Source organism: Taudactylus pleione, unplaced genomic scaffold, assembly GCF_031769625.1.
Source record: "Taudactylus pleione unplaced genomic scaffold, aTauple2 ptg000117l, whole genome shotgun sequence".
NCBI lineage: Eukaryota > Metazoa > Chordata > Amphibia > Anura > Myobatrachidae > Taudactylus > Taudactylus pleione.
The window spans coordinates 15,522,845-15,549,137 of NW_028284519.1; the positions used below are offsets into that span (position 1 = coordinate 15,522,845).

At 34.3% G+C, this 26,293-nt stretch overlaps 6 non-coding genes across 6 annotated transcripts; all 6 read right to left on the reverse strand.

Annotated features, from left to right (window-relative positions):
- Positions 1–230: 230 nt before the first annotated feature.
- On the reverse strand, positions 231–302 carry TRNAD-GUC (transfer RNA aspartic acid (anticodon GUC)). Its single transcript has one exon. It is a non-coding gene; the product is annotated as a tRNA-Asp (tRNA).
- A 463-nt stretch (positions 303–765) lies between these two features.
- TRNAD-GUC (transfer RNA aspartic acid (anticodon GUC)) lies at positions 766–837 on the reverse strand. Its single transcript has one exon. It is a non-coding gene; the product is annotated as a tRNA-Asp (tRNA).
- Positions 838–3,439: 2,602 nt separating this feature from the next.
- On the reverse strand, positions 3,440–3,511 carry TRNAD-GUC (transfer RNA aspartic acid (anticodon GUC)). The gene has a single exon. It is a non-coding gene; the product is annotated as a tRNA-Asp (tRNA).
- Positions 3,512–7,723: 4,212 nt separating this feature from the next.
- Positions 7,724–7,795, reverse strand: TRNAD-GUC (transfer RNA aspartic acid (anticodon GUC)). The gene has a single exon. It is a non-coding gene; the product is annotated as a tRNA-Asp (tRNA).
- A 3,675-nt stretch (positions 7,796–11,470) lies between these two features.
- On the reverse strand, positions 11,471–11,542 carry TRNAD-GUC (transfer RNA aspartic acid (anticodon GUC)). Its single transcript has one exon. It is a non-coding gene; the product is annotated as a tRNA-Asp (tRNA).
- A 14,386-nt stretch (positions 11,543–25,928) lies between these two features.
- On the reverse strand, positions 25,929–26,000 carry TRNAD-GUC (transfer RNA aspartic acid (anticodon GUC)). The gene has a single exon. It is a non-coding gene; the product is annotated as a tRNA-Asp (tRNA).
- Positions 26,001–26,293: the final 293 nt, after the last annotated feature.

Consider the following 26,293-nt stretch of genomic DNA (forward strand, 5'->3'; position numbering starts at 1 on the left):
CCTGCTCTAACCAAGCAGTGTATTGAATAACTATTTATTACTTTGATAAATATACCTAAAGCCAGGCCATGGGGTCCTCGCAAACTGTACTTGTAGCACTGGCCATGAAGCTTACATGCAAGCTTTTTTTCAAGTTGACATAAACCCTGGATTCAATTTGGATATTTTTTTTTGTTATCTCAATGAAACAACGTGAAACAGCACACATAAAAGAGATTAAAAGTTCAAAACTCCCCGTCGGGGAATTGAACCCCGGTCTCCCGCGTGACAGGTGGGGATACTCACCACTATACTAACGAGGACTTACTTGGTCAATTTTTGGCAAAATTTGATCAAAAAATATACCCAAAAAACATGTCATGGTTAGCTATCGAAATGTGTATGTCATTGGCCAAAGAGATTATATGCTACATTTTTTCAAGCTAATTTAAAACCCTAAATAAATATTTAACCTATTATTTGGAAAATGAAAAGTCAGTAATATTGACAACATAATTTTACTCTTGCAATGCATAGCACTCTAAAGTCTTTTCTCCTGCTCTAACCAAGCAGTGTATAGAATCACTATTTATTACTTTGATAAATATACCCAAAACCAGGTCATGGGGACCTCGTAAATTCTACTTGTAGCACTGGCCATGAAGCTTACATGCAAGATTTTTTTCAAGTTGACATAAACCCTGGATTCAATTTGGATAAGGCATTTTTGTAATCTCCATGAAACAACGTGAAACAGCACACAGAAAAGAGATTAAAAGTTCAAAACTCCCCGTCGGGGAATTGAACCCCGGTCTCCTGCATGACAGGCGGGGATACTCACCACTATACTAACGAGGACTTACTTGGTCAATTTTTGGCAAAATATGATCAAAAAATATACCCAAAAAACATGTCATGGTTAGCTATCGAAATGTGTATGTTATTGGCCAAAGAGATTATATGCTACATTTTTTCAAGCTAATTTAAAACCCTAAAGAAATATTTAACCTATTATTTGGCAAATGAAAAGTCAGTAATTTTGACAACATAATTTTACTCTTGCAATGCATAGCACTCTAAAGTCTTTTTTCCTGCTCTAACCAAGCAGTGTATTGAATAACTATTTATTACTTTGATAAATATACCTAAAGCCAGGTCATGGGGACCTCGCAAACTGTACTTGTAGCACTGGCCATGAAGCTTACATGCAAGCTTTTTTTCAACTTGACATAAAACCTGGATTCAATTTGGATATTTTTTTTTGTTATCTCAATGAAACAACGTGAAACAGCACACAGCAAAGAGATTAAAAGTTCAAAACTCCCCGTCGGGGAATTGAACCCCAGCCTCCCGCATGACAGGCGGAATCACTTCACACTATACTAACGAGGACTTACTTGGTCAATTTTTGGCAAAATAATATCAAAAAATATACCCAAAAAACATGTCATGGTTAGCTATCGAAATTTGTATGTCATTGGCCAAAGAGATTATATGCTACATTTATTCAAGCTAATTTAAAACCCTAAAGAAATATTTAACCTATTATTTGGAAAATGAAAAGTCAGTAATATTGACAACATAATTTTACTCTTGCAATGCATAGCACTCTAAAGTCTTTTCTCCTGCTCTAACCAAGCAGTGTATTGAATCACTATTTATTACTTTGATAAATATACCCAAAACCAGGTCATGGTGACCTCACAAATTGTACTTGTAGCACTGGCCATGAAGCTTACATGCAAGATTTTTTCAAGTTGACATAAACCCTGGATTTAATTTAGGTAAGGCATTTTTGTTATCTCAATGAAACAAAGTGAAACAGCATGCAAAAAAAGAGATTGAAAGTTCAAAACTCCCAGTCGAGAAATCAAACCCCGGTCTCCCGCAGGTCAGGCGGGGATACTTCATACTATACTAACGAGGACTTACTTGGTCAATTTTTGGCAAAATATGATCAAAAAATATACCCAAAAAACATGTCATGGTTAGCTATCGAAATGTGTATGTCATTGGCCAAAGAGCTTATATGCTACATTTTTTCAAGCTAATTGATAACCCTAAAGAAATATTTAACCTATTATTTGGCAAATGAAAAGTCAGTAATTTTGACAACATAATTTTACTCTTGCAATGCATAGCACTCTAAAGTCTTTTTTCCTGCTCTAACCAAGCAGTGTATTGAATAACTATTTATTACTTTGATAAATATACCTAAAGCCAGGTCATGGGGACCTCGCAAACTGTACTTGTAGCACTGGCCATGAAACTTACATGCAAGATTTTTTTCAAGTTGACATAAACCCTGGATTCAATTTGGATAAGGCATTTTTGTTATATCAATGAAACAACGTGAAACAGCACACAGCAAAGAGATTAAAAGTTCAAAACTCCCCGTCGGGGAATTGAACCCCGGTCTCCCACGTGACAGGCGGGGATACTCACCACCATACTAACGAGGACTTACTTGGTAAATTTTTGGCAAAATTTGATCAAAAAATATACCCAAAAAACATGTCATGGTTAGCTATCGAAATTTGTATGTCATTGGCCAAAGAGATTATATGCTACATTTTTTCAAGCTAATTTAAAACCCTAAAGAAATATTTAACCTATTATTTGGCAAATGAAAAGTCAGTAATATTGACAACATAATTTTACTCTTGTAATGCATAGCACTCTAAAGTCTTTTCTCCTGCTCTAACCAAGCAGTGTATTGAATCACTATTTATTACTTTGATAAATATACCCAAAACCAGGTCATGGTGACCTCACAAATTGTACTTGTAGCACTGGCCATGAAGCTTACATGCAAGATTTTTTCAAGTTGACAGAAACCCTGGATTCAATTTAGATAAGGCATTTTTGTTATCTCAATGAAACAAAGTGAAACAGCATGCAAAAAAAGAGATTGAAAGTTCAAAACTCCCAGTCGAGAAATCAAACCCCGGTCTCCCGCAGGTCAGGCGGGGATACTTCACACTATACTAACGAGGACTTACTTGGTCAATTTTTGGCAAAATATGATCAAAAAATATACCCAAAAAACATGTCATGGTTAGCTATCGAAATGTGTATGTCATTGGCCAAAGAGATTATATGCTACATTTTTTCAAGCTAATTTAAAACCTTAAAGAAATATTTAAACTATTATTTGGCAAATGAAAAGTCAGTAATTTTGACAACATAATTTTACTCTCGCAATGCATAGCACTCTAAAGTCTATTCTCCTCCTCTAACCAAGCAGTGTATTGAATAACTATTTATTACTTTGATAAATATACCTAAAGCCAGGTCATGGGGACCTCACAAACTGTACTTGTAGCACTGGCCATGAAACTTACATGCAAGATTTTTTTCAAGTTGACATAAACCCTGGATTCAATTTGGATAAGGCATTTTTGTTATCTCAATGAAACAACGTGAAACAGCACACATAAAAGAGATTAAAAGTTCAAAACTCCCCGTCGGGGAATTGAACCCCGGTCTCCCGCGTGACAGGCGGGGATACTCACCACTATACTAACGAGGACTTACTTGGTCAATTTTTGGCAAAATTTGTTCAAAAAATATACCCAAAAAACATGTCATGGTTAGCTATCGAAATGTGTATGTCATTGGCCAAAGAGATTATATGCTACATTTTTTCAAGCTAATTTAAAACCCTAAAGAAATATTTAACCTATTATTTGGAAAATGAAAAGTCAGTAATATTGACAACATAATTTTACTCTTGCAATGCATAGCACTCTAAAGTCTTTACTCCTGCTCTAACCAAGCAGTGTATTGAATCACTATTTATTACTTTGATAAATATACCCAAAACCAGGTCATGGTGACCTCACAAATTGTACTTGTAGCACTGGCCATGAAGCTTACCCGCAAGATTTTTTCAAGTTGACATAAACCCTGGATTTAATTTAGATAAGGCATTTTTGTTATCTCAATGAAACAAAGTGAAACAGCATGCAAAAAAAGAGATTGAAAGTTCAAAACTCCCAGTCGAGAAATCAAACCCCGGTCTCCCGCAGGTCAGGCGGGGATACTTCACACTATACTAACGAGGACTTACTTGGTAAATTTTTGGCAAAATTTTATCAAAAAATAAACCCAAAAAACATGTCATGGTTAGCTATCGAAATATGTATGTCATTGGCCAAAGAGATTATATGCTACATTTTTTCAAGCTTATTTTAAACAATAAAGAAATATTTAACCTATTATTTGGAAAATGAAAAGTCAGTAATATTGACAACATAATTTTACTCTTGCAATGCATAGCACTCTAAAGTCTTTTCTCCTGCTCTAACCAAGCAGTGTATTGAATCACTATTTATTACTTTGATAAATATATACCAAAACCAGGTCATGGGGACCTCGTAAATTCTACTTGTAGCACTGGCCATGAAGCTTACATGCAAGATTTTTTTCAAGTTGACATAATCCCTGGATTCAATTTAGATAAGGCATTTTTATTATCTCAAAGAAACAAAGTGAAACAGCATGCAAAAAAAATAGATTAAAAGTTCAAAACTCCCCGTCGGGGAATTGAACGCCAGCCTCCCACATGACAGGCGGAAACACTTCACACTATACTAACGAGGACTTACTTGGTCAATTTTTGGCAAAAAAATATCAAAAAATATACCCAAAAAACATGTCATGGTTAGCTATCGAAATTTGTATGTCATTGGCCAAAGAGATTATATGCTACATTTTTTCAAGCTAATTTAATACCCTAAAGAAATATTTAACCTAGTATTTGGAAAATGAAAAGTCAGTAATATTGAAAACATAATTTTACTCTTGCAATGCATAGCACTCTAAAGTCTTTTCTCCTGCTCTAACCAAGCAGTGTATTGAATCACTATTTATTACTTTGATAAATATACCCAAAACCAGGTCATGGAGACCTCACAAATTGTACTTGTAGCACTGGCCATGAAGCTTACATGCAAGATTTTTTCAAGTTGACATAAACCCTGGATTTAATTTAGATAAGGCATTTTTGTTATCTCAATGAAACAAAGTGAAACAGCATGCAAAAAAAGAGTTTGAAAGTTAAAAACTCCCAGTCGAGAAATCAAACCCCGGTCTCCCGCAGGTCAGGCGGGGATACTTCACACTATACTAACGAGGACTTACTTGGTCAATTTTTGGCAAAATATGATCAAAAAATATTCCCAAAAAACATGTCATGGTTAGCTATCGAAATGTGTATGTCATTGGCCAAAGAGATTATATGCTACATTTTTTCAAGCTAATTTAAAACCCTAAAGAAATATTTAACCTATTATTTGGAAAATGAAAAGTCAGTAATATTGACAACATAATTTTACTCTTGCAATCCATAGCACTCTAAAGTATTTTCTCCTGCTCTAACCAAGCAGTGTATTGAATCACTATTTATTACTTTGATAAATATACCTAAAGCCAGGTCATGGGGACCTCGTAAATTCTACTTGTAGTACTGGCCATGAAGCTTACATGGAAGATTTTTTTCAAGTTGACATAATCCCTGGATTTAATTTAGATAAGGCATTTTTGTTATCTCAATGAAACAAAGTGAAACAGCATGCAAAAAAAATAGATTAAAAGTTCAAAACTCCCCGTCGGGGAATTGAACCCCAGCCTCCCGCATGACAGGCGGAATCACTTCACACTATACTAACGAGGACTTACTTGGTCAATTTTTGGCAAAATAATATCAAAAAATATACCCAAAAAACATGTCATGGTTAGCTATCGAAATTTGTATGTCATTGGCCAAAGAGATTATATGCTACATTTTTTCAAGGTAATTTAAAACCCTAAAGAAATATTTAACCTATTATTTGGAAAATGAAAAGTCAGTAATATTGACAACATAATTTTACTCTTGCAATGCATAGCACTCTAAAGTCTTTTCTCCTGCTCTAACCAAGCAGTGTATTGAATCACTATTTATTACTTTGATAAATATACCCAAAACCAGGTCAAGGTGACCTCACAAATTGTACTTGTAGCACTGGCCATGAAGCTTACATGCAAGATTTTTTCAAGTTGACATAAACCCTGGATTTAATTTAGGTAAGGCATTTTTGTTATCTCAATGAAACAAAGTGAAACAGCATGCAAAAAAAGAGATTGAAAGTTCAAAACTCCCAGTCGAGAAATCAAACCCCGGTCTCCCGCAGGTCAGGCGGGGATACTTCACACTATACTAACGAGGACTTACCTGGTCAATTTTTGGCAAAATATGATCAAAAAATATACCCAAAAAACATGTCATGGTTAGCTATCGAAATGTGTATGTCATTGGCCAAAGAGATTATATGCTACATTTTTTCAAGCTAATTTAAAACCCTAAAGAAATATTTAACCTATTATTTGGCAATTGAAAAGTCAGTAATTTTGACAACATAATTTTACTCTTGCAATGCATAGCACTCTAAAGTCCTTTTTCCTGCTCTAACAAAGCAGTGTATTAAATAACTATTTATTACTTTGATAAATATACCTAAAGCCAGGTCATGGGGACCTCGCAAACTGTACTTGTAGCACTGGCCATGAAACTTACATGCAAGATTTTTTTCAAGTTGACATAAACCCTGGATTCAATTTGGATAAGGCATTTTTGTTATCTCAATGAAACAACGTGAAACAGCACACAGCAAAGAGATTAAAAGTTCAAAACTCCCCTTCGGGGAATTGAACCCCGGTCTCCCACGTGACAGGCAGGGATACTCACCACTATACTAACGAGGACTTACTTGGTCAATTTTTGGCAAAATTTGATCAAAAAATAAACCCAAAAAACATGTCATGGTTAGCTATCGAAATATGTATGTCATTGGCCAAATAGATTATATGCTACATTTTTTCAAGCTTATTTTAAACAATAAAGAAATATTTAACCTATTATTTGGAAAATGAAAAGTCAGTAATATTGACAACATAATTTTAGTCTTGCAATGCATAGCACTCTAAAGTCTTTTCTCCTGCTCTAACCAAGCAGTGTATTGAATCACTATTTATTACTTTGATAAATATACCCAAAACCAGGTCATGGGGACCTCGTAAATTGTACTTGTAGCACTGGCCATGAAGCTTACATGCAAGATTTTTTCAAGTTGACATAAACCCTGGATTCAATTTAGATAAGGCATTTTTGTTATCTCAATGAAACAAAGTGAAACAGCATGCAAAAAAAGCGATTGAAAGTTCAAAACTCCCCGTCGAGAAATCAAACCCCGGTCCTCTGCAGGTCAGGCGGGGATACTTCACACTATACTAACGAGGACTTACTTGGTCAATTTTTGGCAAAATATGATCAAAAAATATACCCAAAAAACATGTCATGGTTAGCGATCGAAATGTGTATGTCATGGGCCAAAGAGATTATATGCTACATTTTTTCAAGCTTATTTAAAACCCTAAAGAAATATTGAACCTATTATTTGGCAAATGAAAAGTCAGTAATTTTGACAACATAATTTTACTCTTGCAATGCATAGCACTCTAAAGTCTATTCTCCTGCTCTAACCAAGCAGTGTATTGAATAACTATTTATTACTTTGATAAATATACCTAAAGCCAGGCCATGGGGTCCTCGCAAACTGTACTTGTAGCACTGGCCATGAAGCTTACATGCAAGCTTTTTTTCAAGTTGACATAAACCCTGGATTCAATTTGGATATTTTTTTTTGTTATCTCAATGAAACAACGTGAAACAGCACACATAAAAGAGATTAAAAGTTCAAAACTCCCCGTCGGGGAATTGAACCCCGGTCTCCCGCGTGACAGGCGGGGATACTCACCACTATACTAACGAGGACTTACTTGGTAAATTTTTGGCAAAATTTGATCAAAAAATAAACCCAAAAAACATGTCATGGTTAGCTATCGAAATATGTATGTCATTGGCCAAAGAGATTATATGCTACATTTTTTCAAGCTAATTTAAAACCCTAAAGAAATATTTAACCTGTTATTTGGCAAATGAAAAGTCAGTAATTTTGACAACATAATTTTACTCTTGCAATCCATAGCACTCTAAAGTATTTTCTCCTGCTCTAACCAAGCAGTGTATTGAATCACTATTTATTACTTTGATAAATATACCTAAAGCCAGGTCATGGGGACCTCGTAAATTCTACTTGTAGTACTGGCCATGAAGCTTACATGGAAGATTTTTTTCAAGTTGACATAATCCCTGGATTCAATTTAGATAAGGCATTTTTGTTATCTCAATGAAACAAAGTGAAACAGCATGCAAAATAAATAGATTAAAAGTTCAAAACTCCCCGTCGGGGAATTGAACCCCAGGCTCCCGCATGACAGGCGGAATCACTTCACACTATACTAACGAGGACTTACTTGGTCAATTTTTGGCAAAATATGATCAAAAAATATACCCAAAAAACATGTCATGGTTAGCTATCGAAATTTGTATGTCATTGGCCAAAGAGATTATATGCTACATTTGTTCAAGCTAATTTAAAACCCTAAAGAAATATTTAACCTATTATTTGGAAAATGAAAAGTCAGTAATATTGACAACATAATTTTACTCTTGCAATGCATAGCACTCTAAAGTCTTTTCTCCTGCTCTAACCAAGCAGTGTATTGAATCACTATTTATTACTTTGATAAATATACCCAAAACCAGGTCATTGTGACCTCACAAATTGTACTTGTAGCACTGGCCATGAAGCTTACATGCAAGATTTTTTCAAGTTGACATAAACCCTGGATTTAATTTAGGTAAGGCATTTTTGTTATCTCAATGAAACAAAGTGAAACAGCATGCAAAAATAGAGATTGAAAGTTCAAAACTCCCAGTCGAGAAATCAAACCCCGGTCTCCCGCAGGTCAGGCGGGGATACTTCATACTATACTAACGAGGACTTACTTGGTCAATTTTTGGCAAAATATGATCAAAAAATATACCCAAAAAACATGTCATGGTTAGCTATCGAAATGTGTATGTCATTGGCCAAAGAGATTATATGCTACATTTTTTCAAGCTAATTTAAAACCCTAAAGAAATATTTAAACTATTATTTGGCAAATGAAAAGTCAGTAATTTTGACAACATAATTTTACTCTTGCAATGCATAGCACTCTAAAGTCTTTTTTCCTGCTCTAACCAAGCAGTGTATTGAATCACTATTTATTACTTTGATAAATATATCCAAAACCAGGTCATGGTGACCTCACAAATTGTACTTGTAGAACTGGCCATGAAGCTTACATGCAAGATTTTTTCAAGTTGACATAAACCCTGGATTCAATTTAGATAAGGCATTTTTGTTATCTCAATGAAACAAAGTGAAACAGCATGCAAAAAAAGAGATTGAAAGTTCAAAACTCCCAGTCGAGAAATCAAACCCCGGTCTCCCGCAGGTCAGGCGGGAATACTTCACACTATACTAACGAGGACTTACTTGGTCCATTTTTGGCAAAATATGATCAAAAAATATACACAAAAAACATGTCATGGTTAGCTATCGAAATTTGTATGTCATTGGCCAAAGAGATTATATGCTACATTTTTTCAAGCTAATTTAAAACCCTAAAGAAATATTTAACCTATTATTTGGCAAATGAAAAGTCAGTAATTTTGACAACATAATTTTACTCTTGCAATCCATAGCACTCTAAAGTATTTTCTCCTGCTCTAACCAAGCAGTGTATTGAATCACTATTTATTACTTTGATAAATATACCTAAAGCCAGGTCATGGGGACCTCGTAAATTCTACTTGTAGTACTGGCCATGAAGCTTACATGGAATATTTTTTTCAAGTTGACATAATCCCTGGATTCAATTTAGATAAGGCATTTTTGTTATCTCAATGAAACAAAGTGAAACAGCATGCAAAAAAAATAGATTAAAAGTTCAAAACTCCCCGTCGGGGAATTGAACCCCAGGCTCGCGCATGACAGGCGGAATCACTTCACACTATACTAACGAGGACTTACTTGGTCAATTTTTGGCAAAATATGATCAAAAAATATACCCAAAAAACATGTCATGGTTAGCTATCGAAATTTGTATGTCATTGGCCAAAGAGATTATATGCTACATTTGTTCAAGCTAATTTAAAACCCTAAAGAAATATTTAACCTATTATTTGGAAAATGAAAAGTCAGTAATATTGACAACATAATTTTACTCTTGCAATGCATAGCACTCTAAAGTCTTTTCTCCTGCTCTAACCAAGCAGTGTATTGAATCACTATTTATTACTTTGATAAATATACCCAAAACCAGGTCATGGTGACCTCACAAATTGTACTTGTAGCACTGGCCATGAAGCTTACATGCAAGATTTTTTCAAGTTGACATAAACCCTGGATTTAATTTAGGTAAGGCATTTTTGTTATCTCAATGAAACAAAGTGAAACAGCATGCAAAAATAGAGATTGAAAGTTCAAAACTCCCAGTCGAGAAATCAAACCCCGGTCTCCCGCAGGTCAGGCGGGGATACTTCATACTATACTAACGAGGACTTACTTGGTCAATTTTTGGCAAAATATGATCAAAAAATATACCCAAAAAACATGTCATGGTTAGCTATCGAAATGTGTATGTCATTGGCCAAAGAGATTATATGCTACATTTTTTCAAGCTAATTTAAACCCTAAAGAAATATTTAAACTATTATTTGGCAAATGAAAAGTCAGTAATTTTGACAACATAATTTTACTCTTGCAATGCATAGCACTCTAAAGTCTTTTTTCCTGCTCTAACCAAGCAGTGTATTGAATCACTATTTATTACTTTGATAATTATATCCAAAACCAGGTCATGGTGACCTCACAAATTGTACTTGTAGAACTGGCCATGAAGCTTACATGCAAGATTTTTTCAAGTTGACATAAACCCTGGATTCAATTTAGATAAGGCATTTTTGTTATCTCAATGAAACAAAGTGAAACAGCATGCAAAAAAAGAGATTGAAAGTTCAAAACTCCCCGTCGAGAAATCAAACCCCGGTCCTCTGCAGGTCAGGCGGGGATACTTCACACTATACTAACGAGGACTTACTTGGTCCATTTTTGGCAAAATATGATCAAAAAATATACCCAAAAAACATGTCATGGTTAGCGATCGAAATGTGTATGTCATGGGCCAAAGAGATTATATGCTACATTTTTTCAAGCTAATTTAAAACCCTAAAGAAATATTGAACCTATTATTTGGCAAATGAAAAGTCAGTAATTTTGACAACATAATTTTACTCTTGCAATGCATAGCACTCTAAAGTCTATTCTCCTGCTCTAACCAAGCAGTGTATTGAATAACTATTTATTACTTTGATAAATATACCTAAAGCCAGGCCATGGGGTCCTCGCAAACTGTACTTGTAGCACTGGCCATGAAGCTTACATGCAAGCTTTTTTTCAAGTTGACATAAACCCTGGATTCAATTTGGATATTTTTTTTTGTTATCTCAATGAAACAACGTGAAACAGCACACATAAAAGAGATTAAAAGTTCAAAACTCCCCGTCGGGGAATTGAACCCCGGTCTCCCGCGTGACAGGCGGGGATACTCACCACTATACTAACGAGGACTTACTTGGTAAATTTTTGGCAAAATTTGATCAAAAAATAAACCCAAAAAACATGTCATGGTTAGCTATCGAAATATGTATGTCATTGGCCAAAGAGATTATATGCTACATTTTTTCAAGCTAATTTAAAACCCTAAAGAAATATTTAACCTGTTATTTGGCAAATGAAAAGTCAGTAATTTTGACAACATAATTTTACTCTTGCAATCCATAGCACTCTAAAGTATTTTCTCCTGCTCTAACCAAGCAGTGTATTGAATCACTATTTATTACTTTGATAAATATACCTAAAGCCAGGTTATGGGGACCTCGTAAATTCTACTTGTAGTACTGGCCATGAAGCTTACATGGAAGATTTTTTTCAAGTTGACATAATCCCTGGATTCAATTTAGATAAGGCATTTTTGTTATCTCAATGAAACAAAGTGAAACAGCATGCAAAAAAAATAGATTAAAAGTTCAAAACTCCCCGTCGGGGAATTGAACCCCAGGCTCCCGCATGACAGGCGGAATCACTTCACACTATACTAACGAGGACTTACTTGGTCAATTTTTGGCAAAATATGATCAAAAAATATACCCAAAAAACATGTCATGGTTAGCTATCGAAATTTGTATGTCATTGGCCAAAGAGATTATATGCTACATTTGTTCAAGCTAATTTAAAACCCTAAAGAAATATTTAACCTATTATTTGGAAAATGAAAAGTCAGTAATATTGACAACATAATTTTACTCTTGCAATGCATAGCACTCTAAAGTCTTTTCTCCTGCTCTAACCAAGCAGTGTATTGAATCACTATTTATTACTTTGATAAATATACCCAAAACCAGGTCATGGTGACCTCACAAATTGTACTTGTAGCACTGGCCATGAAGCTTACATGCAAGATTTTTTCAAGTTGACATAAACCCTGGATTTAATTTAGGTAAGGCATTTTTGTTATCTCAATGAAACAAAGTGAAACAGCATGCAAAAATAGAGATTGAAAGTTCAAAACTCCCAGTCGAGAAATCAAACCCCGGTCTCCCGCAGGTCAGGCGGGGATACTTCATACTATACTAACGAGGACTTACTTGGTCAATTTTTGGCAAAATATGATCAAAAAATATACCCAAAAAACATGTCATGGTTAGCTATCGAAATGTGTATGTCATTGGCCAAAGAGATTATATGCTACATTTTTTCAAGCTAATTTAAACCCTAAAGAAATATTTAAACTATTATTTGGCAAATGAAAAGTCAGTAATTTTGACAACATAATTTTACTCTTGCAATGCATAGCACTCTAAAGTCCTTTTTCCTGCTCTAACCAAGCAGTGTATTGAATCACTATTTATTACTTTGATAAATATATCCAAAACCAGGTCATGGTGACCTCACAAATTGTACTTGTAGAACTGGCCATGAAGCTTACATGCAAGATTTTTTCAAGTTGACATAAACCCTGGATTCAATTTAGATAAGGCATTTTTGTTATCTCAATGAAACAAAGTGAAACAGCATGCAAAAAAAGAGATTGAAAGTTCAAAACTCCCAGTCGAGAAATCAAACCCCGGTCTCCCGCAGGTCAGGCGGGAATACTTCACACTATACTAACGAGGACTTACTTGGTCCATTTTTGGCAAAATATGATCAAAAAATATACACAAAAAACATGTCATGGTTAGCTATCGAAATTTGTATGTCATTGGCCAAAGAGATTATATGCTACATTTTTTCAAGCTAATTTAAAACCCTAAAGAAATATTTAACCTATTATTTGGCAAATGAAAAGTCAGTAATTTTGACAACATAATTTTACTCTTGCAATCCATAGCACTCTAAAGTATTTTCTCCTGCTCTAACCAAGCAGTGTATTGAATCACTATTTATTACTTTGATAAATATACCTAAAGCCAGGTCATGGGGACCTCGTAAATTCTACTTGTAGTACTGGCCATGAAGCTTACATGGAAGATTTTTTTCAAGTTGACATAATCCCTGGATTCAATTTAGATAAGGCATTTTTGTTATCTCAATGAAACAAAGTGAAACAGCATGCAAAAAAAATAGATTAAAAGTTCAAAACTCCCCGTCGGGGAATTGAACCCCAGGCTCCCGCATGACAGGCGGAATCACTTCACACTATACTAACGAGGACTTACTTGGTCAATTTTTGGCAAAATATGATCAAAAAATATACCCAAAAAACATGTCATGGTTAGCTATCGAAATGTGTATGTCATTGGCCAAAGAGATTATATGCTACATTTTTTCAAGCTAATTTAAAACCCTAAAGAAATATTTAACCTATTATTTGGCAAATGAAAAGTCAGTAATTTTGACAACATAATTTTTCTCTTGCAATGCATAGCACTCTAAAGTCTTTTCTCCTGCTCTAACCAAGCAGTGTATTGAATCACTATTTATTACTTTGATAAATATATCCAAAACCAGGTCATGGTGACCTCACAAATTGTACTTGTAGAACTGGCCATGAAGCTTACATGCAAGATTTTTTCAAGTTGACATAAACCCTGGATTCAATTTAGATAAGGCATTTTTGTTATCTCAATGAAACAAAGTGAAACAGCATGCAAAAAAAGAGATTGAAAGTTCAAAACTCCCAGTCGAGAAATCAAACCTCGGTCTCCCGCAGGTCAGGCGGGGATACTTCACAATATACTAACGAGGACTTACTTGGTCAATTTTTGGCAAAATATGATCAAAAAATATACACAAAAAACATGTCATGGTTAGCTATTGAAATGTGTATGTCATTGGCCAAAGAGATTATATGCTACATTTTTTCAAGCTAATTTAAAACCCTAAAGAAATATTTAACCTATTATTTGGCAAATGAAAAGTCAGTAATTTTGACAACATAATTTTACTCTTGCAATCCATAGCACTCTAAAGTATTTTCTCCTGCTCTAACCAAGCAGTGTATTGAATCACTATTTATTACTTTGATAAATATACCTAAAGCCAGGTCATGGGGACCTCGTAAATTCTACTTGTAGTACTGGCCATGAAGCTTACATGGAAGATTTTTTTCAAGTTGACATAATCCCTGGATTCAATTTAGATAAGGCATTTTTGTTATCTCAATGAAACAAAGTGAAACAGCATGCAAAAAAAATAGATTAAAAGTTCAAAACTCCCCGTCGGGGAATTGAACCCCAGGCTCCCGCATGACAGGCGGAATCACTTCACACTATACTAACGAGGACTTACTTGGTCAATTTTTGGCAAAATAATATCAAAAAATATACCCAAAAAACATGTCATGGTTAGCTATCAAAATTTGTATGTCATTGGCCAAAGAGATTATATGCTACATTTTTTCAAGCTAATTTAAAACCCTAAAGAAATATTTAACCTATTATTTGGAAAATGAAAAGTCAGTAATATTGACAACATAATTTTACTCTTGCAATGCATAGCACTCTAAAGTCTTTTCTCCTGCTCTAACCAAGCAGTGTATTGAATCACTATTTATTACTTTGATAAATATACCCAAAACCAGGTCATGGTGACCTCACAAATTGTACTTGTAGCACTGGCCATGAAGCTTACATGCAAGATTTTTTCAAGTTGACATAAACCCTGGATTTAATTTAGGTAAGGCATTTTTGTTATCTCAATGAAACAAAGTGAAACAGCATGCAAAAATAGAGATTGAAAGTTCAAAACTCCCAGTCGAGAAATCAAACCCCGGTCTCCCGCAGGTCAGGCGGGGATACTTCATACTATACTAACGAGGACTTACTTGGTCAATTTTTGGCAAAATATGATCAAAAAATATACCCAAAAAACATGTCATGGTTAGCTATCGAAATGTGTATGTCATTGGCCAAAGAGATTATATGCTACATTTTTTCAAGCTAATTTAAAACCCTAAAGAAATATTTAAACTATTATTTGGCAAATGAAAAGTCAGTAATTTTGACAACATAATTTTACTCTTGCAATGCATAGCACTCTAAAGTCTTTTTTCCTGCTCTAACCAAGCAGTGTATTGAATCACTATTTATTACTTTGATAAATATATCCAAAACCAGGTCATGGTGACCTCACAAATTGTACTTGTAGAACTGGCCATGAAGCTTACATGCAAGATTTTTTCAAGTTGACATAAACCCTGGATTCAATTTAGATAAGGCATTTTTGTTATCTCAATGAAACAAAGTGAAACAGCATGCAAAAAAAGAGATTGAAAGTTCAAAACTCCCAGTCGAGAAATCAAACCCCGGTCTCCCGCAGGTCAGGCGGGAATACTTCACACTATACTAACGAGGACTTACTTGGTCCATTTTTGGCAAAATATGATCAAAAAATATACACAAAAAACATGTCATGGTTAGCTATCGAAATTTGTATGTCATTGGCCAAAGAGATTATATGCTACATTTTTTCAAGCTAATTTAAAACCCTAAAGAAATATTTAACCTATTATTTGGCAAATTAAAAGTCAGTAATATTGACAACATAATTTTACTCTTGCAATGCATAGCACTCTAAAGTCTTTTCTCCTGCTCTAACCAAGCAGTGTATTGAATCACTATTTATTACTTTGATAAATATACCCAAAACCAGGTCATGGTGACCTCACAAATTGTACTTGTAGCACTGGCCATGAAGCTTACATGCAAGATTTTTTCAAGTTGACATAAACCCTGGATTTAATTTAGATAAGGCATTTTTGTTATCTCAATGAAACAAAGTGAAACAGCATGCAAAAAAAGAGATTGAAAGTTCAAAACTCCCAGTCGAGAAATCAAACCCCTGTCTCCCGCAGGTCAGGCGGGGATACTTCATACTATACTAACGAGGACTTACTTGGTCAATTTTTGGCAAAATATGTTCAAAAAATATACCCAAAAAACATGTCATGGTTAGCTATCGAAATGTGTATGTCATTGGCCAAAGAGATTATATGCTACATTTTTTCAAGCTAATTTAAAACCCTAAAGAAATATTTAACCTATTATTTGGCAAATGAAAAGTCAGTAATTTTGACAACATAATTTTACTCTTGCAATGCATAGCACTCTAAAGTCTTTTCTCCTGCTCTAACCAAGCAGTGTATTGAATCACTATTTATTACTTTGATAAATATATCCAAAACCAGGTCATGGTGACCTCACAAATTGTACTTGTAGAACTGGCCATGAAGCTTACATGCAAGATTTTTTCAAGTTGACATAAACCCTGGATTCAATTTAGATAAGGCATTTTTGTTATCTCAATGAAACAAAGTGAAACAGCATGCAAAAAAAGAGATTGAAAGTTCAAAACTCCCAGTCGAGAAATCAAACCCCGGTCTCCCGCAGGTCAGGCGGGGATACTTCACACTATACTAACGAGGACTTACTTGGTCAATTTTTGGCAAAATATGATCAAAAAATATTCCCAAAAAACATGTCATGGTTAGCTATCGAAATGTGTATGTCATTGGCCAAAGAGATTATATGCTACATTTTTTCAAGCTAATTTAAAACCCTAAAGAAATATTTAACCTATTATTTGGAAAATGAAAAGTCAGTAATATTGACAACATAATTTTACTCTTGCAATCCATAGCACTCTAAAGTATTTTCTCCTGCTCTAACCAAGCAGTGTATTGAATCACTATTTATTACTTTGATAAATATACCTAAAGCCAGGTCATGGGGACCTCGTAAATTCTACTTGTAGTACTGGCCATGAAGCTTACATGGAAGATTTTTTTCAAGTTGACATAATCCCTGGATTCAATTTAGATAAGGCATTTTTGTTATCTCAATGAAACAAAGTGAAACAGCATGCAAAAAAAGAGATTGAAAGTTCAAAACTCCCAGTCGAGAAATCAAACCCCGGTCTCCCGCATGTCAGGCGGGGATACTTCATACTATACTAACGAGGACTTACTTGGTCAATTTTTGGCAAAATATGTTCAAAAAATATACCCAAAAAACATGTCATGGTTAGCTATCGAAATGTGTATGTCATTGGCCAAAGAGATTATATGCTACATTTTTTCAAGCTAATTTAAATCCTAAATAAATATTTAACCTATTATTTGGCAAATGAAAAGTCAGTAATTTTGACAACATAATTTTACTCTTGCAATGCATAGCACTCTAAAGTCTTTTCTCCTGCTCTAACCAAGCAGTGTATTGAATCACTATTTATTACTTTGATAAATATACCTAAAGCCAGGTCATGGGGACCTCGTAAATTCTACTTGTAGTACTGGCCATGAAGCTTACATGGAAGATTTTTTTCAAGTTGACATAATCCCTGGATTCAATTTAGATAAGGCATTTTTGTTATCTCAATGAAACAAAGTGAAACAGCATGCAAAAAAAATAGATTAAAAGTTCAAAACTCCCAGTCGAGAAATCAAACCTCGGTCTCCCGCAGGTCAGGCGGGGATACTTCACAATATACTAACGAGGACTTACTTGGTCAATTTTTGGCAAAATATGATCAAAAAATATACACAAAAAACATGTCATGGTTAGCTATTGAAATGTGTATGTCATTGGCCAAAGAGATTATATGCTACATTTTTTCAAGCTAATTTAAAACCCTAAAGAAATATTTAACCTATTATTTGGCAAATGAAAAGTCAGTAATTTTGACAACATAATTTTACTCTTGCAATCCATAGCACTCTAAAGTATTTTCTCCTGCTCTAACCAAGCAGTGTATTGAATCACTATTTATTACTTTGATAAATATACCTAAAGCCAGGTCATGGGGACCTCGTAAATTCTACTTGTAGTACTGGCCATGAAGCTTACATGGAAGATTTTTTTCAAGTTGACATAATCCCTGGATTCAATTTAGATAAGGCATTTTTGTTATCTCAATGAAACAAAGTGAAACAGCATGCAAAAAAAATAGATTAAAAGTTCAAAACTCCCCGTCGGGGAATTGAACCCCAGGCTCCCGCATGACAGGCGGAATCACTTCACACTATACTAACGAGGACTTACTTGGTCAATTTTTGGCAAAATAATATCAAAAAATATACCCAAAAAACATGTCATGGTTAGCTATCAAAATTTGTATGTCATTGGCCAAAGAGATTATATGCTACATTTTTTCAAGCTAATTTAAAACCCTAAAGAAATATTTAACCTATTATTTGGAAAATGAAAAGTCAGTAATATTGACAACATAATTTTACTCTTGCAATGCATAGCACTCTAAAGTCTTTTCTCCTGCTCTAACCAAGCAGTGTATTGAATCACTATTTATTACTTTGATAAATATACCCAAAACCAGGTCATGGTGACCTCACAAATTGTACTTGTAGCACTGGCCATGAAGCTTACATGCAAGATTTTTTCAAGTTGACATAAACCCTGGATTTAATTTAGGTAAGGCATTTTTGTTATCTCAATGAAACAAAGTGAAACAGCATGCAAAAATAGAGATTGAAAGTTCAAAACTCCCAGTCGAGAAATCAAACCCCGGTCTCCCGCAGGTCAGGCGGGGATACTTCATACTATACTAACGAGGACTTACTTGGTCAATTTTTGGCAAAATATGATCAAAAAATATACCCAAAAAACATGTCATGGTTAGCTATCGAAATGTGTATGTCATTGGCCAAAGAGATTATATGCTACATTTTTTCAAGCTAATTTAAAACCCTAAAGAAATATTTAAACTATTATTTGGCAAATGAAAAGTCAGTAATTTTGACAACATAATTTTACTCTTGCAATGCATAGCACTCTAAAGTCTTTTTTCCTGCTCTAACCAAGCAGTGTATTGAATCACTATTTATTACTTTGATAAATATATCCAAAACCAGGTCATGGTGACCTCACAAATTGTACTTGTAGAACTGGCCATGAAGCTTACATGCAAGATTTTTTCAAGTTGACATAAACCCTGGATTCAATTTAGATAAGGCATTTTTGTTATCTCAATGAAACAAAGTGAAACAGCATGCAAAAAAAGAGATTGAAAGTTCAAAACTCCCAGTCGAGAAATCAAACCCCGGTCTCCCGCAGGTCAGGCGGGAATACTTCACACTATACTAACGAGGACTTACTTGGTCCATTTTTGGCAAAATATGATCAAAAAATATACACAAAAAACATGTCATGGTTAGCTATCGAAATTTGTATGTCATTGGCCAAAGAGATTATATGCTACATTTTTTCAAGCTAATTTAAAACCCTAAAGAAATATTTAACCTATTATTTGGCAAATTAAAAGTCAGTAATATTGACAACATAATTTTACTCTTGCAATGCATAGCACTCTAAAGTCTTTTCTCCTGCTCTAACCAAGCAGTGTATTGAATCACTATTTATTACTTTGATAAATATACCCAAAACCAGGTCATGGTGACCTCACAAATTGTACTTGTAGCACTGGCCATGAAGCTTACATGCAAGATTTTTTCAAGTTGACATAAACCCTGGATTTAATTTAGATAAGGCATTTTTGTTATCTCAATGAAACAAAGTGAAACAGCATGCAAAAAAAGAGATTGAAAGTTCAAAACTCCCAGTCGAGAAATCAAACCCCTGTCTCCCGCAGGTCAGGCGGGGATACTTCATACTATACTAACGAGGACTTACTTGGTCAATTTTTGGCAAAATATGTTCAAAAAATATACCCAAAAAACATGTCATGGTTAGCTATCGAAATGTGTATGTCATTGGCCAAAGAGATTATATGCTACATTTTTTCAAGCTAATTTAAAACCCTAAAGAAATATTTAACCTATTATTTGGCAAATGAAAAGTCAGTAATTTTGACAACATAATTTTACTCTTGCAATGCATAGCACTCTAAAGTCTTTTCTCCTGCTCTAACCAAGCAGTGTATTGAATCACTATTTATTACTTTGATAAATATATCCAAAACCAGGTCATGGTGACCTCACAAATTGTACTTGTAGAACTGGCCATGAAGCTTACATGCAAGATTTTTTCAAGTTGACATAAACCCTGGATTCAATTTAGATAAGGCATTTTTGTTATCTCAATGAAACAAAGTGAAACAGCATGCAAAAAAAGAGATTGAAAGTTCAAAACTCCCAGTCGAGAAATCAAACCCCGGTCTCCCGCAGGTCAGGCGGGGATACTTCACACTATACTAACGAGGACTTACTTGGTCAATTTTTGGCAAAATATGATCAAAAAATATTCCCAAAAAACATGTCATGGTTAGCTATCGAAATGTGTATGTCATTGGCCAAAGAGATTATATGCTACATTTTTTCAAGCTAATTTAAAACCCTAAAGAAATATTTAACCTATTATTTGGAAAATGAAAAGTCAGTAATATTGACAACATAATTTTACTCTTGCAATCCATAGCACTCTAAAGTATTTTCTCCTGCTCTAACCAAGCAGTGTATTGAATCACTATTTATTACTTTGATAAATATACCTAAAGCCAGGTCATGGGGACCTCGTAAATTCTACTTGTAGTACTGGCCATGAAGCTTACATGGAAGATTTTTTTCAAGTTGACATAATCCCTGGATTCAATTTAGATAAGGCATTTTTGTTATCTCAATGAAACAAAGTGAAACAGCATGCAAAAAAAGAGATTGAAAGTTCAAAACTCCCAGTCGAGAAATCAAACCCCGGTCTCCCGCATGTCAGGCGGGGATACTTCATACTATACTAACGAGGACTTACTTGGTCAATTTTTGGCAAAATATGTTCAAAAAATATACCCAAAAAACATGTCATGGTTAGCTATCGAAATGTGTATGTCATTGGCCAAAGAGATTATATGCTACATTTTTTCAAGCTAATTTAAATCCTAAATAAATATTTAACCTATTATTTGGCAAATGAAAAGTCAGTAATTTTGACAACATAATTTTACTCTTGCAATGCATAGCACTCTAAAGTCTTTTCTCCTGCTCTAACCAAGCAGTGTATTGAATCACTATTTATTACTTTGATAAATATACCTAAAGCCAGGTCATGGGGACCTCGTAAATTCTACTTGTAGTACTGGCCATGAAGCTTACATGGAAGATTTTTTTCAAGTTGACATAATCCCTGGATTCAATTTAGATAAGGCATTTTTGTTATCTCAATGAAACAAAGTGAAACAGCATGCAAAAAAAATAGATTAAAAGTTCAAAACTCCCCGTCGGGGAATTGAACCCCAGGCTCCCGCATGACAGGCGGAATCACTTCACACTATACTAACGAGGACTTACTTGGTCAATTTTTGTCAAAATAATATCAAAAAATATACCCAAAAAACATGTCATGGTTAGCTATCGAAATTTGTATGTCATTGGCCAAAGAGATTATATGCTACATTTTTTCAAGCTAATTTAAAACCCTAAAGAAATATTTAACCTATTATTTGGAAAATGAAAAGTCAGTAATATTGACAACATAATTTTACTCTTGCAATGCATAGCACTCTAAAGTCTTTTCTCCTGCTCTAACCAAGCAGTGTATTGAATCACTATTTATTACTTTGATAAATATACCCAAAACCAGGTCATGGTGACCTCACAAATTGTACTTGTAGCACTGGCCATGAAGCTTACATGCAAGATTTTTTCAAGTTGACATAAACCCTGGATTTAATTTAGGTAATGCATTTTTGTTATCTCAATGAAACAAAGTGAAACAGCATGCAAAAATAGAGATTGAAAGTTCAAAACTCCCAGTTGAGAAATCAAACCCCGGTCTCCCGCAGGTCAGGCGGGGATACTTCATACTATACTAACGAGGACTTACTTGGTCAATTTTTGGCAAAATATGATCAAAAAATATACCCAAAAAACATGTCATGGTTAGCTATCGAAATGTGTATGTCATTGGCCAAAGAGATTATATGCTACATTTTTTCAAGCTAATTTAAAACCCTAAAGAAATATTTAAACTATTATTTGGCAAATGAAAAGTCAGTAATTTTGACAACATAATTTTACTCTTGCAATGCATAGCACTCTAAAGTCTTTTTTCCTGCTCTAACCAAGCAGTGTATTGAATCACTATTTATTACTTTGATAAATATATCCAAAACCAGGTCATGTTGACCTCACAAATTGTACTTGTAGAACTGGCCATGAAGCTTACATGCAAGATTTTTTCAAGTTGACATAAACCCTGGATTCAATTTAGATAAGGCATTTTTGTTATCTCAATGAAACAAAGTGAAACAGCATGCAAAAAAAGAGATTGAAAGTTCAAAACTCCCAGTCGAGAAATCAAACCCCGGTCTCCCGCAGGTCAGGCGGGAATACTTCACACTATACTAACGAGGACTTACTTGGTCCATTTTTGGCAAAATATGATCAAAAAATATACACAAAAAACATGTCATGGTTAGCTATCGAAATGTGTATGTCATTGGCCAAAGAGATTATATGCTACATTTTTTCAAGCTAATTTAAAACCCTAAAGAAATATTTAACTTATTATTTGGCAAATGAAAAGTCAGTAATATTGACAACATAATTTTACTCTTGCAATGCATAGCACTCTAAAGTCTTTTCTCCTGCTCTAACCAAGCAGTGTATTGAATCACTATTTATTACTTTGATAAATATACCCAAAACCAGGTCATGGTGACCTCACAAATTGTACTTGTAGCACTGGCCATGAAGCTTACATGCAAGATTTTTTCAAGTTGACATAAACCCTGGATTTAATTTAGATAAGGCATTTTTGTTATCTCAATGAAACAAAGTGAAACAGCATGCAAAAAAAGAGATTGAAAGTTCAAAACTCCCAGTCGAGAAATCAAACCCCTGTCTCCCGCATGTCAGGCGGGGATACTTCATACTATACTAATGAGGACTTACTTGGTCAATTTTTGGCAAAATATGTTCAAAAAATATACCCAAAAAACATGTCATGGTTAGCTATCGAAATGTGTATGTCATTGGCCAAAGAGATTATATGCTACATTTTTTCAAGCTAATTTAAAACCCTAAAGAAATATTTAACCTATTATTTGGCAAATGAAAAGTCAGTAATTTTGACAACATAATTTTACTTTTGCAATGCATAGCACTCTAAAGTCTTTTCTCCTGCTCTAACCAAGCAGTGTATTGAATCACTATTTATTACTTTGATAAATATATCCAAAACCAGGTCATGGTGACCTCACAAATTGTACTTGTAGAACTGGCCATGAAGCTTACATGCAAGATTTTTTCAAGTTGACATAAACCCTGGATTCAATTTAGATAAGGCATTTTTGTTATCTCAATGAAACAAAGTGAAACAGCATGCAAAAAAAGAGATTGAAAGTTCAAAACTCCCAGTCGAGAAATCAAACCCCGGTCTCCCGCAGGTCAGGCGGGGATACTTCACACTATACTAACGAGGACTTACTTTGTCCATTTTTGGCAAAATATGATCAAAAAATATACACAAAAAACATGTCATGGTTAGCTATTGAAATGTGTATGTCATTGGCCAAAGAGATTATATGCTACATTTTTTCAAGCTAATTTAAAACCCTAAAGAAATATTTAACCTATTATTTGGCAAATGAAAAGTCAGTAATTTTGACAACATAATTTTACTCTTGCAATCCATAGCACTCTAAAGTATTTTCTCCTGCTCTAACCAAGCAGTGTATTGAATCACTATTTATTACTTTGATAAATATACCTAAAGCCAGGTCATGGGGACCTCGTAAATTCTACTTGTAGTACTGGCCATGAAGCTTACATGGAAGATTTTTTTCAAGTTGACATAATCCCTGGATTCAATTTAGATAAGGCATTTTTGTTATCTCAATGAAACAAAGTGAAACAGCATGCAAAAAAAATAGATTAAAAGTTCAAAACTCCCCGTCGGTGAATTGGACCCCAGCCTCCCGCATGACAGGCGGAATCATTTCACACTATACTAACGAGGACTTACTTGGTCAATTTTTGGCAAAATAATATCAAAAAATATACCCAAAAAACATGTCATGGTTAGCTATCGAAATTTGTATGTCATTGGCCAAAGAGATTATATGCTACATTTATTCAAGCTAATTTAAAACCCTAAAGAAATATTTAACCTATTATTTGGAAAATGAAAAGTCAGTAATATTGACAACATAATTTTACTCTTGCAATGCATAGCACTCTAAAGTCTTTTCTCCTGCTCTAACCAAGCAGTGTATTGAATCACTATTTATTACTTTGATAAATATACACAAAACCAGGTCATGGTGACCTCACAAATTGTACTCTTAGCACTGGCCATGAAGCTTACATGCAAGATTTTTTCAAGTTGACATAAACCCTGGATTTAATTTAGGTAAGGCATTTTTGTTATCTCAATGAAACAAAGTGAAACAGCATGCAAAAAAAGAGATTGAAAGTTCAAAACTCCCAGTCGAGAAATCAAACCCCGGTCTCCCGCAGGTCAGGCGGGGATACTTCATACTATACTAACGAGGACTTACTTGGTCAATTTTTGGCAAAATATGATCAAAAAATATACCCAAAAAACATGTCATGGTTAGCTATCGAAATGTGTATGTCATTGGCCAAAGAGATTATATGCTACATTTTTTCAAGCTAATTTAAAACCCTAAAGAAATATTTAACCTATTATTTGGCAAATGAAAAGTCAGTAATTTTGACAACATAATTTTACTCTTGCAATGCATAGCACTCTAAAGTCTTTTTTCCTGCTCTAACCAAGCAGTGTATTGAATCACTATTTATTACTTTGATAAATATACCCAAAACCAGGTCATGGTGACCTCACAAATTGTACTTGTAGCACTGGCCATGAAGCTTACATGCAAGATTTTTTCAAGTTGAGAGAAACCCTGGATTCAATTTAGATAAGGCATTTTTGTTATCTCAATGAAACAAAGTGAAACAGCATGCAAAAAAAGAGATTGAAAGTTCAAAACTCCCAGTCGAGAAATAAAACCCCGGTCTCCCGCAGGTCAGGCGGGGATACTTCACACTATACTAACGAGGACTTACTTGGTCAATTTTTGGCAAAATATGATCAAAAAATATACCCAAAAAACATGTCATGGTTAGCTATCGAAATGTGTATGTCATTGGCCAAAGAGATTATATGCTACATTTTTTCAAGCTAATTTAAAACCTTAAAGAAATATTTATACTATTATTTGGCAAATGAAAAGTCAGTAATTTTGACAACATAATTTTACTCTTGCAATGCATAGCACTCTAAAGTCTATTCTCCTCCTCTAACCAAGCAGTGTATTGAATAACAATTTATTACTTTGATAAATATACCTAAAGCCAGGTCATGGGGACCTCACAAACTGTACTTGTAGCACTGGCCATGAAACTTACATGCAAGATTTTTTTCAAGTTGACATAAACCCTGGATTCAATTTGGATAAGGCATTTTTGTAATCTCAATGAAACATCGTGAAACAGCACACAGAAAAGAGATTAAAAGTTCAAAACTCCCCGTCGGGGAATTGAACCCCGGTCTCCCGCGTGACAGGCGGGGATACTCACCACTATACTAACGAGGACTTACTTGGTAAATTTTTGGCAAAATTTGATCAAAAAATATACCCAAAAAACATGTCATGGTTAGCTATCGAAATGTGTATGTCATTGGCCAAAGAGATTATATGCTACATTTTTTCAAGCTAATTTAAAACCCTAAAGAAATATTTAACCTATTATTTGGAAAATGAAAAGTCAGTAATATTGACAACATAATTTTACTCTTGCAATGCATAGCACTCTAAAGTCTTTTCTCCTGCTCTAACCCAGCAGTGTATTGAATCACTATTTATTACTTTGATAAATATACCCAAAA